Source organism: Tamandua tetradactyla, chromosome 5 (assembly GCF_023851605.1).
Source record: "Tamandua tetradactyla isolate mTamTet1 chromosome 5, mTamTet1.pri, whole genome shotgun sequence".
Lineage (NCBI taxonomy): Eukaryota > Metazoa > Chordata > Mammalia > Pilosa > Myrmecophagidae > Tamandua > Tamandua tetradactyla.
Genome location: NC_135331.1, coordinates 148,961,798 through 148,978,546, shown reverse-complemented (window position 1 = coordinate 148,978,546; position 16,749 = coordinate 148,961,798). Strand labels below are relative to the sequence as shown.

At 36.4% G+C, this 16,749-nt stretch overlaps 1 long non-coding RNA gene across 1 annotated transcript in view; it reads right to left on the bottom strand.

Moving 5' to 3' along the window:
- Window positions 1-16,117, bottom strand: part of LOC143682815 (uncharacterized) — a 32,656-nt gene extending 16,539 nt beyond the window's left edge. Inside the window, exons 1-2 of the long non-coding RNA XR_013175293.1 lie at window positions 16,006-16,117; window positions 5,553-5,659 (exon numbers count right to left, since the gene is read on the bottom strand). This is a non-coding gene — a long non-coding RNA (uncharacterized LOC143682815). The remainder of the gene's footprint in view (window positions 1-5,552; window positions 5,660-16,005) is intronic.
- Window positions 16,118-16,749: the final 632 nt, after the last annotated feature.

The following is a 16,749-nucleotide window of genomic DNA, read 5'->3' as shown; positions in this document are numbered from 1 at the left end:
TCTCTCATGGATGTAAAATGTATGCAGTGGAATTAACATCTCATTTATTTATGCCTTTGATGTTACTTTGATCACATGACACTGAGACAGCCAACTCTGACCTTGAGGACAAGAACAAATGCTACAGAGAGCAGGACAGAAAGATAGAAGAGTGGTTTCTTAATGACACTAACTAAATTTGAAACTACCCTACCTGCAGACTTACATTAGGTGAAATAATGACATATTTTTATTTAAGTCAGTTTAGACAAGGTTTGGTGTTTGTTGATGAAATAAATACTAATGGATCCAACTGTAATTGGAGAAGGTGATTAGTATTTTTCAGCTCAAAGGTTTGCACCTCAGAATTTGGATGTGGTGGGATAACCTGCTGTTCAAACAAGTAGAAAAATGGAAGTAGCTCAATTGAGAATAAGACCTACCAGTTAGGTCAAAAAAAAGGATGTAGTAGATTGGTTAATCTCTTGGCAAATTACAGTACCAAGAGGGGATATTAGTTTATGCTTCAGCCCTTGTTTAGTGCCAGGAATGTCAAGGTGAGATAATGAGGTACCAAGAGGTAAGATGATTAAAAGAATATGCTTATGTGCAGAGATGTTCAATAGCCCAGGAAAGTAGGTCATTGCTCATCATAATGAGCTCAGATAACAAATAGTAAGACCTCAATTATCTTATCAGAGGCTCAGGGTAGTGCTTCAATCCATTTAAGGGACACAGAATAACCAGGTGAAACTCCTGGGCTGAAACTAAGACCCATCATGTACTCCAGTCGACATGAAAATATGAAGGAATTTGTGTTATGGCCTGGGGACAAAGCAAATTGTGAAAGGTTTTAGGATTGGAATAGGAAAAATGAAAGTAGGCTATGTCGGTAGCACACACACTTTGAAAAAGGAGGGATAGGAATCAATATGCAAGATGAGTAAGGAGATACCAGTTACCAGGGCTGTACTTGGGAGACAGACTTTGTGATGCCATGCTGTGCTGAGGATGAGATACATATTTAAAAAAAATGTGGCCAGAGGACTATGGGGCTTAGTCTGGTCATGTTTGAATACACAGGAAGGGGGCTGGCTAGAAGTGACTGGAGAGACTGAATGATAGACACCTGTGCTGGATTTGAGTCCATCTCTTAGCAGCATAGGAGGCTGCCTCTGTTGTATAATAGGGCAAAATCCCATGACTTTAAGCCATGAGGTCCTTTTCCACTACTATCTATGAGATCTGGAGGCTCCAGTCAGTTGCTGCATAGGAACTTTAGCAGTATCACAAGCGCTCATATTGTTTACTGGCCCTGTAGGCATTGTGTCAAGTTGGCAATAAATGGGCTGTGGGCACAGTGCAATAGCCTCACAAACATCAATGAGTCACTGACTAAGTGATTCAATATTTAGCTTCAGAGGCTGTGGTGTCTTGTATTTTGTGGAGTGGCATACTGTCTGTATTACCTCGGGGCTCAACTAAGGACTCAGTCATGAGGACTAGGGGCTGAGTTGAGAAGAAATGCACAGGTCAGCGGAGGAAGTGGTGAGGAGCTATGATAGACAAAGGCTGGGGAAATAAAAGGAGCTGCAACTATGCCCTGTGCACTCTTTCATCCTGAATTCCTAGCAGATTGTCTGGCACACAGCAGGTGCTCAATAAATAATTGTTGGATGAATGATTTAATTAATTGAGACTGGTAGGCTTGTTATGATGTAAGGGTAATATTTCATAGTGAGAAGTGTATGTTTATGGCTGGGCTCAACAAGCTGACCTAAATTTTCTTGGCCACTATCACCAACATTTTAACTGCCTATATTTCTTATTTTATAAAATGGAATAAATGCTAATGTGCTCACAAAGAAACATAAACAAATATTCTTAGACAAATTCAATGTGAATAAAAAGGAACTGCAGCAGGTGCATGAAAGTGGCCCAATTAAGATATATTTGCTTTTGTGTCACAAATTCTATGCTTTTCCAAGTAGAACTGTGAGATGTTAAGGGAATGGAGACTATTTTTGACCATGTGTTGTTTTTTTAAATTTGTGAGAAATATATTTTCCCATCGATATGTTAAGCTGTTTTCTTTTCATACTTCCCTTTTGTGCCGCTTCCTTTAAAGAATTTTTGTTCCTTTCTGTTTTGTGTCATTGTATATGCTGAACTTGCTGTTGTTGTTTTCGCATTTACATTCCACAGAGAAATGATACTTAACAGCATAAAATCCCAGAACCTCATCAGGATAAAAGAGGTGATTTATAAACACATAATAGTCGTTTTTGATACTTTTCATCATTAGTCAAGCTGAGAGAACAAATTGGAATTTGAGCTTCTGGTGGGTTTTCTGAAGGGATCCTCAGATAAATGTAGCCAAAGCTAAAAGATAATTCCAATTAAAAGATAATGGATATTATGCACAATTATGGCTCTGGCCAAGTCAAAGCACTTTGAAATTAAACGTCTTTGTGTGAGAAACCACAGTGTTAAATAAAATAATCAACAGGAATTTATTTCTGCTCTCTTTCACAAATCTATTCACATGCTCATTTCTTGTTTTTGAAGGAATTACAATTCTGTTTGAGAAAAGAGAGCCAAAACAGTTCAACCTGGAGTAAAGCTAGAATTAGAACTATTAACACTGTCTAAACTCTTCATAATATATCATATGATTGCATTTCATGTTCATTTAGTTTTGCTTGCTTAGAACCCAATTCCAAAAAGCTTCTGCATGGTACATAATATTTGACCAGGGTGCTGTCTCAGTAAATCTGCCATGTGCAATTTCCTTTTGCTAAGTATTTTGACTATGAACAATTATGACGGAATATACAACAGAAGAAATGATGGAATTATCACTTTTAAATGATACCCTACCACACACCAGGTCAGACACACAGAATTGTGTCAAAGAGAGGAGAGCAAAATGAAAACAACTAAACAAGTTTTAAAAAGGAAGGATGGAGAACCTTTAATTCAGGCACTTAATAATAATCACTAAATTATTGATTCACAGAGATGAATATGACAAGTGCAGATCTAAAAAGTAATTTTAATAACTGTCTTTCTTCTCTGAAAGCATGTTGACCGTCTGATGTTACAAATGTTAAACTGGGACTCATGTAATTTGATGGAAAATTGGCTATTTTAGCGTAAACGTTCACACACCGAAAAGAAAGGGCAGAAATATATAGATGAAATACAGAGTAGGAGATTATCATGAGTTATCAACTCATGCTTGATTCAATAAAGTGTCTTCTCTATCTCCAAAGCAGCTTAACTCTTTGTCCCATGGATCACCTCTTTGTACTAAGTAAAAATATTTACCCCTGAGCTTCTGTGGCTAGTAGCTGCAGTTCATTAAATTTTGTCCCCATAGACAAACAAGTCAGGTCAATCAGCATGCTTTATTTTGTTCCATTAGGGCTCCCGTGGGTCGAGTAAGTGATGGGAGCTACTGAATCTTTCCAGGAATTGGTAATGTGCAGATATGCCTGTTAATCTAATTTCTTTGTTTTTGTCCATTCTTTCAATTTCAAAACACATGGAATGGGAGGGAGGATTTGAAATTATAACTGGCTATCAAGACATTCCCCAAATAGGGCTTGAGGGACACTTTGGGAAAGGGTACAATAGGGCCCCTAATGTTTATTGCTCCCTCTGCAAAGAATACAATTAAGGCCTCTTAATGTTTATTGCTCCAGCTCTGAAAGAATACCATTAAGTCAGACACATCACCTGATGGCAGCCTCATCAAGCTACACTCCATGAGCACAGATGGGACATTATGTAACACAAAGAGAATGGGGACTGCTCACCCAGCTGCATTTGGAGAACCTTGTCAGGAACCTTTCTTTAAACAAACCCAATAGCATCATAACTTGGCAGCCCACCTACCCCTCCACCACCATCCTGCAAACTGCGTGGCAACCTGAACAGAACTACATTCATATTCATGATTTGTGGTCTTAATAAACGGGGGGAGAAAACACTACTGTAGCTTCACTGTATTAGTGGGCCTAATGAGAATAAATTAAAATCCAGCTGAGACATGACCCTGAACTTTTGCTTCCTCTTAACTGTCAATTTGACTTCCCATAGCATTGTGATCAACTGCATTCTAAGTGGAAATTGACACTGGCTCAACTTTCGGGGAATGCAGGTAAAATGGAATGGGAACTGCCTGAAACTCAATGCTGATGTAACCTTGTTCTGCACCATTACCTGTCATTTCTATCTTCAGCTTTGTGGCGCTTCGATTTCATTTCTTTAATAGCATGAGTTTTGATAAGAATCTTTGCTCCCCACCCCTTCCATGGCCAAATTCTCTTTGTGGTGTCACTGCTAACTTCTTGCACAATGCTAGTTCTTTTTCCTAAGAAATTCCCATCCGTGGTCTTTAATAGCAGGCCAACGGGCTGTAAAATCTCAAGTTTTCCAGAATGATTTTGTTACTAAGAGTAGTCTTACTCCTATTTCCAGTGTGGCCAAGACCAGGCTGGTTTTAAAGGGCCTACGTGTTTCACTAAGGAGATTGTGCCCCAAATAAGACCAAACAAGAGACTTTTTATTCCCTTTTGATAATGCCGTTTTAGGAGAATGTCTGCCTTGGGTCCTATTTGTTAATCCTATATAAATCAATAAAGTCTCTGAGAAATACAGGGAGTTTTGCCAGCTATGTGCTTACAAATATTGGATGAGAGTGCTCTGAGAAGATCATCCATAAACTGGTTCTCCATCCTGTGTTGTCATATGCATCATAACTTGTTTCATTATCTGCCACAGCTACTTAAGCCGGCTATTTCTTCCTGAACCTCTCGTAAACAAAACTTTTATGAAATATAGCCCAAGTGAATTCATTTACCAAAATAAATAAATAAATAAACAAGTGAAGTACAGTGCAAGCTTATTTATAAACCAGAAACCCAGTTGCCTTGCAGTAGGATTTCTATGAGATAAATAGCCTGCTGGAGTTTTTTTCTAATTGGATTGCTTTTATAGATGAAACCTGGCCAGTGAGGATTTTAGATTCTCTTTCTTTAATAATATTTAAGAGTGGTAGACAGCCATTTGAACCATGGTCATTAGAATGGGTGGTAAAGGGTAAATGACACAATAAGGCACATTACAGGTCTCAATTTCTTGTGGTAGATATATTTTGTCACTAAAATAATTCATCAAACTTTTTTCATTGAATGTTGAAGACGAGGATTGCTATATTCCTGTTCTTAGTATATAATCTTAAGGAACTTGCATGGAAATTTTTATAGAATATAATAGTCCTTCTTTCTAATGAATACTACTGACATTATTTATTGGTGATAAAATGTATACAGTCCAAGGTGCTATTTTTTTTGAACAAAGAAATTTAAAATGCAACAGAAGAAAATTTCTGAATATACAAATGACTGATGTATCAAAAGGAAATTTTAAAATATTTTGAGAAACCCTTAGTTTTCTTCTTTGTATTGCTGTAAATTATGTAATAGTTTGGGCTTGCTAATAGGCAGAAAATAGGCAAGGAGTGTAATGGTGCAAATATAATAGAAGATAATTTCTTATTTACATACAAGTTCAAAGCAGGTGATCATCTTGCATGCAGAGATTTAGGGATCCAGTATCTTTCCATCTTGTGGGGTCACCACCCATTAAAGCCTCATTTTTACATTCATCTATCCTGCAGAAAGGGAAAAGGAAGGTACGGAGGGCATACTTGCTTCTTAAAACCCTTGGAACAGAAACAGCACATATCCACTCATATTCCATTGGTTAGAACTCAATAACAAGGACACATTGCATTGCAGGGGAAGGTGGGGAAATATCTTAATTGTGGTCTGCAGAGAGGAGAAAATGAGTGCTAGAGAAGAACTTGTTGATGCTTCATTTATGGTTAAAATATTGTGAAACTGAAAAATTCTACTGGAGTATTTTTATTACTTCTGAATAGGAATCCTTGGGGTAGGAGTGCAAGAATTCTTCAAAAGTTTGAAGCTAAGAGTAACTACACAAAGAGCAGACATAGAGTTGAAAGTTGGTTGTTATAAGAGTACAAATATGTATGCTACTTAATTTTATTAGATGTACTTGGGAAGTGAACACTGGGAAAAAAGAAAGTAGATGGTTGGAAAAACCCTTGGGAATGGCAGAAGGGTCAAAGAGTAAAGGAGTTAATCCCTACAAGCCATAAGTAAATAAGGAATGTGTTTGAGCTGTATCTCCAAACCAGAAAGGAGAGGACATGAAACCAAGAAAAGGATGATGAACTCTGAAAAAATTGAAAAACTGAAAATAATAGTTGGAGATTTCAATTCTCCACTCTCATCAATGGACAGAACATCTAGACAGAGGATCAATAAAGAAACAGAGAATTTGAATATTACAATAAATGAGCTAGACTTAACAGACATTTATAGGACATTACACCCCACAACAGCAGGATACACCTTTTTCTCAAGTGCTCATGGATCATTCTCAAAGATAGACCATATGCTGGGTCACAAAGCAAGTCTCAACAAATTTAAAAAGATTGAAATCATACACAACACTTCCTCAGATCATAAGGGAATGAAGTTGGAAATCAATAATAGGCAGAGCACCAGAAAATTCACAAATACGTGGAGGCTCAACAACACACTCTTAAACAACCAGTGGGTCAAGGAAGAAATTACAAGAGAAATCAGTAAATATCTTGAGGCAAATGAAAATGAAAACACAACATATCAAAACTTATGGGATGCAGCAAAGGCAGTGCTAAGGGGGAAATTTATTGCCCTAAATGCCTGTATCTAAAAAGAAGAAAGGGCAAAAATTCAGGAATTAACTGCCCACTTGGAAGAGCTGGAAAAAGAACAGCAAACTAACCCCAAAGCAAGCAAAAGGAAAGAAATAACAAAGATTAGAGCAGAAATAAATGAAATTGAGAACATGGAAAAAATGGAGAAAATCAATAAAACCAGAAGTTGGTTCTATGAGAAAATCAATAAGATTGATGAGCCCTTAGCGAGACTGACAAAAAGAAGAAGAGAGAGGATGCAAATAAATAAGATCAGAAATGGAAGAGGAGTTTAAAATGCCTTTTAAACTGAAGGATTAGTATTAAGTAGCTGGAAAATACTAAAAGAGAAGTCCATAGAGAAATAATTTCAAGATATGACATTGGAAAATATATCATTGTTTTTTATGGCAACTGTGAGGTGGGGTTTTGCCATTGGGTGACTGAGTAGAGGTGGAGACCATTGGAAAAGCTGACACTAAGGACGTGGAAGGGCAGGATGTTTGAGAAACATCAGTACAAAGTGGGAGATCCTACTATTGGTGCAAAGAATGGAACCACCAGCAGATACATGGTAGTAGGGAGCAAGAAAAAAAATCAACCCCACTTTCTAGGTTTTTCAGTCGAAAAGGAAATGCTGTATTGGAGGTAGTTGTGAGGAATGAAGGCTTGTTAAGGGCAATGCTTTACCATGTTACTGAAAACAGAGGTCGGAAATGAAATATAGATTCCATGAGAATGCAGCTTATGGCTCATGTCATATATCTTTTGACTTAGATAGCAAATAAAATCAGTGAAAGCTTCAGGACAAATATTTTAAGTTAGATGTAAGATATATGTTTTAACTCATTTCTCTGAGAGCTCAAAAACTAGAATCTGATTAGCTGTGATGGTCTTATCCTTAGATTGCATTTAAGAGAAGGATAACAAAGGAGAACAAAATATAAATCCATCAGTAGTACTTTGTCTTTAAATCTATTCCCAAATCATAATCTTATTTAGTGTTCTTTGCTAAGTGAAAAACATTTATTGAATCTAATTACTTACTGGAAAATGTTGATGGGTAAAATACAAACCTTTACATTTACTAAAAGGCATGATGATAACAGCTCTTAGTTATTTTTAGCTGCCTTTTGAATCAGAAGTGTATGGAGCAGTGTGATAAATTATTTGGCGAATTCATCTTTGTTTAAGTAAACTTCAAAGGTATAATTATAGTCTTTAGTGATAGCACAGGGAAAGTTCAAAGGAGATGTCCTGGATTAGTGCAAAATTTGTTTATTGTTAAATAGTAGGTTGTGGGGGTGCAGAGAGGTACTAAGTCAACTATATACTCTAAGTAATATTTGTATGATCGGTATATTTATATCAGTAAGTACCTAGATATACAAAGGAGTGAAAATTAGAGTTAAAGTCTACAGAACACAAGAAAAAGAGAGAAACATTTTTATCAATGTTTTCTGGTATATGTGGACAAGAAACGTCATTAAAGTTGAAAAAGAAATTTAAAAAGAGAGAGGAGAGTAAGGGAAGAAGAAAAAAATGTTCACATTTATAAGAAATACGAAGTTTAAATTCTTTTTAAGAACACTAACCACAATTATATGTGAAAGCCTAAGTTTGGTGGATAGCAATTTGATAGTCTATCTGAAGGTCAATTTTGGAGAGCACAACCATTATTTTATGTCCTTTGGAGCCTATAATAAAGGTTTACTTTAAATAATTTACAAAAACCATTTACTCTATCATTTTATGCATTAAATAGACTTGATAAATATTTATTGAATAAATGAATGAATGAATGAATGATAGATATAAAGACTTTTATTTAAAAGAGGAAAAATAAGATAGGAAGAAGACATTTTATTAAATTCATCTTTCACTTTATTGATGGACATGCCTTTCTTACCCTTTAGAAAACATTGTACTAATCTTTCAACAAGGAAGGAGAAATTAGCTTTCTTATTTTTTAGTATTTTTACAATAATAATTACTGTGTGAAAAAAATAAGAGCAGACATAGCTCAAGTGATATCATTGTTGGTTACTTAAGAATGAAAGAAACTGCCATATTCAATTGATGTATGAAAGTGCAGTCTCAGGAATCTGAAAGCTGCCCATGGAATTCCATAGAGATCCATTGAAAAGTTGAACCACTTTTTTTCTCTCCATGAGGTAGGGAAGGACTGACTTTGAGGACTCAGTGCTTAACAAAACCACAGAGGAAGGAGGGAAGAAGAAAGCAATGCCACAGACAGACAGGTGGTCTCAGGGCAATGCTTTGGTGTAAGGAGATCAGTAGATGGCTGGACCAAGCAAAGACACTTCAATAACATCCTCACTAGGATTCTAGTAAGACCATCCAGAAATTCATTTTCTTACTCATAATATAATTTTATATATTTTATATCCCATTTTAATGTCTCTACTTTCCTCTACATGTCTCTATCTAAGTTTGTTTCTTTTTCCTTTTTTCTATGTATTAAATGCAAGTTGCTGGAAGTGCCATCGCTGCCCCATTTCCTCACAGTCGCATTGCTGCATGCAGCGCTGTCTTCCTCATCACTTATTTATTTCTGAGGTCCTCAGGAGGCAAAGGAAGTAGACTTTCATGTACCAGTTTTAAGGCTTTGCCTCGTTCAAACATTTAGTAACATTACATTTAGAAATGCATATTTGTTAGCTGCTGGAAGCCCTTGGTGGTCTTATTACAAGTGTTATTAAAGCATCATAATATTTGAAGGAATCACTCTGCTTTGAGATACTCAGGTTCATTAATGAACATTATCCATCTGACACATTTGGTAAACACCAGAGCTTCGGAGAACAGCTCATCAGGGATAAGCTTGGCCCTCTGGGCTCACTTGGAGACGCTCATGAACTCACTACTGTTCACCCTCATTAGGCTTGAGATGCAAAGAAAAAAATGCTGAAAACTGACAATATTTGTACTTAGAATTTAGATAATCTGATGGCTTCATTTATTATGGTGATAAGTAGACAAGAGAAAGAAATGCATGTAGAAGTTCTATTTTACCTTGGAAAATGTCAGTGTTACTTTCCGTTTAGAGAAAATAAAAACAAAGGTTTTAATTAAAAAAAAAATCTAACTAGTTCCTGAGGTTTGGGAAAAATCAGGGGCATCACTCAGGGCACATATGTTATTAAATAAAAAGTCATAGAAAAATATAAACATTCTTTTCCCTAAAATGACATTTCCCCTAAAACAGGGCTCTATAAAGCAGGAGACATGGGTCTTCATTCAAATATGACACATTCACTATAAACCATAGAAATATCCAATAAAACTAAATTAAGGCAAATTTCTGAAAATGAACATGGCTTCAAGTAAATGCTTCTTTGGGCACGTCAAATAAAATAGCTTTTCTGGTAGGCACAGAATATGTCTTTTCTTATCTCCATGCAAATTATAGATAAAAAGACTTCAATTTTCTCGGTAATGTGTTTACCCATAGGGCATGCTACTGTATCTTGCACATCTCACAGACTTTACCTGGTGTTATGGCCCCCCAAAAGATAGGGGAAGTCCAAAGCCATGGTACCTGTGAATGTGATTTTATATGGAAATAGGGTCATCACAAGTGGAACTAGTTAAGTTAGAATGAGATCATACAGTAAGTAGTGTGGTCCCTTATGCATTATGATAGACGCGCTTATAATAAGCAGGTAAAATGGCCATGTGAAGACAGAGGCTGAAAGTGGCATGCCAAGGACTACTGCCACCACCAGAAGCCAGGAGAGAGGCATGAACTTTCAACACCTTGAGTCGTAGCCTCTAAAACTATGAAACAATAAATGTCCATTGTTTCAAGTTGTCCATTTGTATGGGACTTTATTGTGTTGCCCCTAGAAAATGAAGATATTTAGGTATCAAAGATTTACAAACATAACCATTGAACAAAAAATTTCAACTTTGTAATTACACATACTTTACCATTTCAAAATTATTTCTAACTACCATTGGCATGGAAAAACAATGTGATTACTGACAAACAAGCTGAAATCTGAAATTCAGGGTGCAGAGCTGAATCCAAGAGAGCATCAAATTTTATTAAAAGCAATAAACTTCATTGTCAAATGTTGACACTTTTTATTTCCCTCACTTGAAATTTGCACATTTACAGTAAAATCAGGATAAACGCAACTAGTGGGTAAAAGAGCCTATTGCATTAATAAAAATAGTATTTGCTATGGTAATTTAATAAATTTCCATAAAGCTAAAAAGAGGTATGAATTTTTGGCTAATCTTCTTAGATGAATTGGAACTGTTGACATTTACTCTGCTCTTTAGCAATGTACAATTCAGTATTTATCACACCTCAGAAATCTTTGTATACTACAGTATGATGCATTTCTTATGAGAAACTATACTGGTTTGACTTTGTTATGTACTCCAGAAAAGCTTATGTTATTTTATCGAATCATAAAGGGATGGACCTATTGTTGGGTGAGATCTTTTAATTAGGCTGCTTCCATGGAGATTTAACCCACCCAATGCAAGATGGGTCTTAATCCTTTCCTGGAATCCTTTAAGACAGCTGAGAGAGAAAGAGAGAGGGAGCAAGAGAGAGAGAAAAAGAGCGAGTTTAGAAAGAAAACACACAGGGGAGAGGCAAGAAGGACCCACAGACGCTGAGAGTAGTTTGAAACAGGAAGCTGGGAGAGAAGGACAGCAGATGGTGTTATGGACCTTCCCTTATGACAGATGAACCCTGGATGCCAGCTGCCTTTCCTCTAACAAGGCATCCTCTTGTTGGTGCTTTAATTTGGACATTTTCACAGTCTTAGAATTGTAACTTATAACTTAATAAATTCCCTTTGAAAAAGCCAGTCCATTTCTGGTATATTGTATTACAACGGCTTTAGCAAACAGAAAGAGAAACATCCTTTCAACTTTTCTTTGGTTCCTTGAGTATTTAAAGGAATGTACATGTGACAGAATAAATGTATTTTTCATGTAGAGAGAACTTGTCTTTTGGAGGTTCAGAGGGCCAAGAGTGTGATGGTTTGAACTGTATGTACCCAGAAAAATGTTTTAAATTTCATCCAGTCCTGTGGGTATGAACCCTGTAAGTAGGACCTTTTGAGGAAGCCACTTCAGTTAAGCTGTGGCCCAGCCCAATCAGGGTGTATCTTACTCTTATTACTGGAGCCCCTTATAAGCAGAAGGAAGTTCAGATGGAGAGAAAGAAAATCACAGGAAGCACAAAATTGAACATCAACAGAAACTGAAAAAGAAGGGAAAGACCAACAGATGCCACCATGTGCTTTGTCATGTGACAAGCCGAGGGCCAAAGATTACCAGCAGCCAAACTCCAGAACACCACAATCTCTGGGAGAAAGCATCACTCTGATAACACTTTGATCTGGACTTTCGTTTAGCCTTAAAATTGTAAGCAAATCAATTCGTATGTTTTAGCCTGACCCTTTTCATGGTATTTGTTTAAGCAGCCTAGGAAACTAAAATAGTACATGAAAATTAATAAGAACTATTATTTGATAGGAATAATATTCTTTCAAATATTTTGATTGGATTTTGCTTTGGTAAGTCACATTAAGATGTGATTTTCATATTACCTTGTCCTATTCAGGGTTCTCAGATGTTTTTCATACTAAATAGCATAAGATAAAATATTTGCACTTATAACTATAACAAATCTGGTACCATATACATATGGTCATACCTTTGCATCATATATTTTCAGCTATAGAAACAAACCGACAAGCAAAATATGTACATGTAATGCAATTACATCGAGAAAATGTGAAAATAATTAGGAATCGGTTATGGAAGTAACCTAAAGAAAACAACCATTGCTATGTCAGTGTTGTTAACATAACTAGCACTGAGAATTGTGTGAAAAATAGAATGGAAAATTGCTTATTTATGGCACTTTATAAATAATCAGTAGTTTACAAGTAAACATAATTTAAACAATTTCATTCACAAAAGACAAATAAGTTACTGTGTCAAGTCAAATCAAGTTGTAAAGAAACTTTTGAAAAATTCAAAATCTGGCCAGCCATGAATCAAGAATTATCAGGCCTTTGGACTTGAAACATTATCAATGGTCTGTTTTCTTAGTTTTCAGAAAACATCTCAGAAAGATAGATGTAGTACTAAAGTGATTAAATAAATTAAGTAATTAATTAATAAAAGAAAAGAAAAGTTTAACCTACTGTCAGATAGAATAGATTTGGCAACAAAAGTCCAGTAAAGGGCATGCCTGGAAATGCATAGCCCCAAGTTAATGCTTGAGTTGTACAGAATTTCTCTGTAGGTCGATTGTAAAGTTTTGGTAATGGGTGATGGAAATGGGAGCGCAACACCGAGTGCAATTAACAGCACTGAACTGTAAATGCGAATGTGGTTGAAAGGGGGAATTATAGGTTGTATATATGTCACTAGAATACAAATTTAAAAAGCATAAAAAATAAGAGGCAGCAAAAAAAAAAAGGAAATTTATAAAAAGACTAGACAATCTTCTAGGTGAGAGCCAGATCAGGCTGGCCAGTCAGATCTGAGCGGGGATGGGAGCGATGGCGGTGATCTGTGCATAGAGTTTTAATCTGCCTGGCTGGAGAATTCCAGCATTGTTTTCCTTTGAGAGGGACCTTTACTTATCTCAGCCGCTAACTGCCTGGGATTCCTACTGTAACTTGTCATCCATAGTTGGCCACTCAACAAGCAACAGAGCTTAAGAAGAAGCATTTGTTGTTCCAAAAGGGCTTCTGGGTAGTTATAGCATCAGACCTGTCATAAAAACCAGAAGCACTGATTTAAATTCTTCGATGTGCTACTTAATTACCTTTTTAATTAGAATAAAATGTCTTTTCACTCTCTCCTATTTGAATACTGCCGTAGCTGCTTTCAGGACCATGTTATAAATACACTGCAATGAATAGCGCTCACCTCCTCCTCGTTCTTTCCCCACTGAGCCCGATGCGCCTGTGTGTTCAACTGTCAGCATCAGCGCTGCAGAGATGCTCCGAGTGCTCCCTAATAACTCTGGGAATTGGTGCCACTCATCGCTGAGCCTGACAGCTGAACAGAGCTCAGGGGAACTGAATGTGCAAAACGAGCAGAAAGAAGAGGGTAGATTGATTCTTTGAGATGAAAGTATAAAATGCCAATGAAAATAGCCATGGTCCTGCTGGGGAAGAGGGTGAGGGCCAGGAAAAGTGTTAGCAAAAGTGAGAAAGGGAAACTAAAACTAGAGCATTAAAGAAGAAGGAAAGAAGATTTACAAAGAGAAGTTGGATTGTTTGTTTCCTCAGGGAAACATGTAATCAGGGTGGAGAGAAGTAGGAGAAAAAAACCTCTTTCGTCTTCTGGGACACAGAGCTGTGAGAACAAGGTGACTAGAGCTGAGGGTGGTTTGTCCAGGCCTGCCACAGGCCCAGGCTTTCCTCTAGGGAAGAGAATACCTGGCTGAGAAAGAGCCGGCTAGTGGCTTTGTGTGGTCTATATTGTGAGCTCATAAAGCATTAAAGCAAGAAGAGTCCTCAGATACAATTGACAATAACTTCTTTGTTTGTAGATGTGAAAGTCTCAGGTGGGAAAATTTATTTCACTCTGCCTGGTTAGTAACAGAGCTGGATTAAGAGCCCGGGTCTCTTCATCAAAAACCTGAATTTAGGCCTCCAAAAGTGATCTAGGTAATGTTTTGTTTTGTAAATTACAGCCAACAGTGACTCTGTCCAGACTGCAACTATTCCTTAACAGAGTAGCCAATCCCCAAAGAATTTCCAGCTTAAATGGAGAAATGGGCTGCATGAAAAAGATTTAGGAGGAGCTCCAATCTGAACACAAACCAGACTACAATTTTCACCGACTTGAGGACATACATATTAAAGAGAATAGAAAGCAATAAAAAAAATTACCTGGGAATTCCAAATAGGAGTGACAATGTAGGAGAATGTACAAAAATACTGGAAAATATAGTTGATAAATTTGTGAAAAATCTAGTTATTAGAAAAAGTATACTGTTAAAATTTCATACTTTTTCTTATCCTTTTTAATGTTGATCTGCAGGAAAGGATAATATATAGGTACTAAAATGTTATTTTCAGGCTTTGAGATTCATTTACCCACCAAGTATTAATTGAATACCTGCTGTGAGTCAGGTTACTGAGAAACTAGAATAATATAAGATAAATGAGGCCTTAGCTCTCATGGAGCTTATTTGATAGTGAGAGATAAATTTTTAAAAGAAGCAAAATAACCATGATAGGTACTGATTATGTAATTGAGAGTTCTCGAGTTGGTCACCAGAAGACCAAATGCGGACAGCAAACAGCCAGTTTTCTTTGGCTTACATAGTACTTTCTTTTTCTTCAATTGTAAAATAGATGACATTAGATAAGATTTAAAAATTAGAGGTCTTCATGAAAATATCCAAATATCTGGCTTTTCTTCAAAAATTGAGAAATCTGGAAAATTTCAGATAGGAGAGTCAAGTAGGATAGTCAGTAAAGACCTTGTCAATGAAATGATCTTATAAATTAAAACTTGAAATGTGAGAATAAGTCAGCCCCAGTGGTTCTGGGGAAAGGGGATTCAAAGCAGATGGAGCAAAAAGTCCCAAGTCTTGGAAAATGGCAAGAGTTCGGAAGGGCAAGGGACAGTGTAGGCCAGCGAAGAGTCAGGCCATGTGAAACGACTCTCAAAGACCCAACACGAAGTTCAATTTTACTATATGAATGAAGGAGAAATCAGAGAGAGAGACATAGTATGATATTCCCTTCCCCTGTACTTTCCAAATGTATCAGTATGCAGATGTATATCAACTTCATGGAAAGATGAGAAATGTTATTAAAAGAGTACAAAGAAAAAAATACCTTCTTGCTGATATGAGTTTTAAACAATATTAAGAATAGAAGGAAAAAACAGTCATTGTAAAGAAAGATTGTTATAATTGACTTAAAGAATGAAATTGAGGCCCTAAATTGAAGGTCATTTTATATTCATAGACTTTGCACCTTATTGAGGAGATGAGGGAATGAGCTTGGATGAGTCATCAAGAGTTACCTGGGGAAGTGAGAAGAATTAGTACACACTATGTGTCTCTGCTCTCTAGGAGGGTCAAATGTATCTCATCTATACAAATAACACCAAGTACTGACCTCATCTGACTTACACAGTGTTCAATCACGAAAGGTGGATATAGTGGGTAGTTCTTTGGGGGCCATGAGGTTTTGATTTAAGAAATCATTGAGTTTTCTACTCACCAAAGCAGGCATCCCTGTAATTGATGGCTGAGTAAACTCAATAAGGCACCCAGGATTTGAATCTATAATCTTTTCTGCTGTAGCAGGTCTCTGTGATGTCCTAGGATTATACTTCACTGCCTGCTAGACTTATCTATGAAGCTAGCTCACAATCACCTCTAAAATAAAACCTGTGAGGTCAAGAGGTGGAAAACCCAGGAAGAGAAAAGAAGAGATGAAAGGAGCATCCAGGCAATTAGGATTGCACAGCTCTTTCAACCCTGAATTTTCTCTCAGTTCACCTTGTTTTTTTTTTTTATATATTTGATTATTTTGCTAAGATATGTTCTCTTACAATTTTTTGAAAGAGATAATTAGATAAAGAATTGAAATATGGGCAACAGGAATCAGAAAATGTATAAAATCGTACACTCCATTGCATGTAGAGACCTCTGGAAAAGGCTTTAGGACTTAGGAATGAATTATCTAAACAGTTCTTCTTTGAGGTGAAATAATAGAGTAGTAAATCAATGCAAAGTTGGGAATCCGAACTATGGCTCAAGCTGTTTGTGGGACCATTTAAAATAATATTTTGATACTAGATCAGTTTAAAATATTTATGAATTTATATGTATTCTTTGATCATCCCTTAAACTGACATCTAGTACGATATGAAAAGCTTATGTCTGGATAGGTTGGAGATGTCTTTTTAAAGAAATGATGAGTCACTAAAGTTTAATTTTAAATCAATTATAGGAATATATA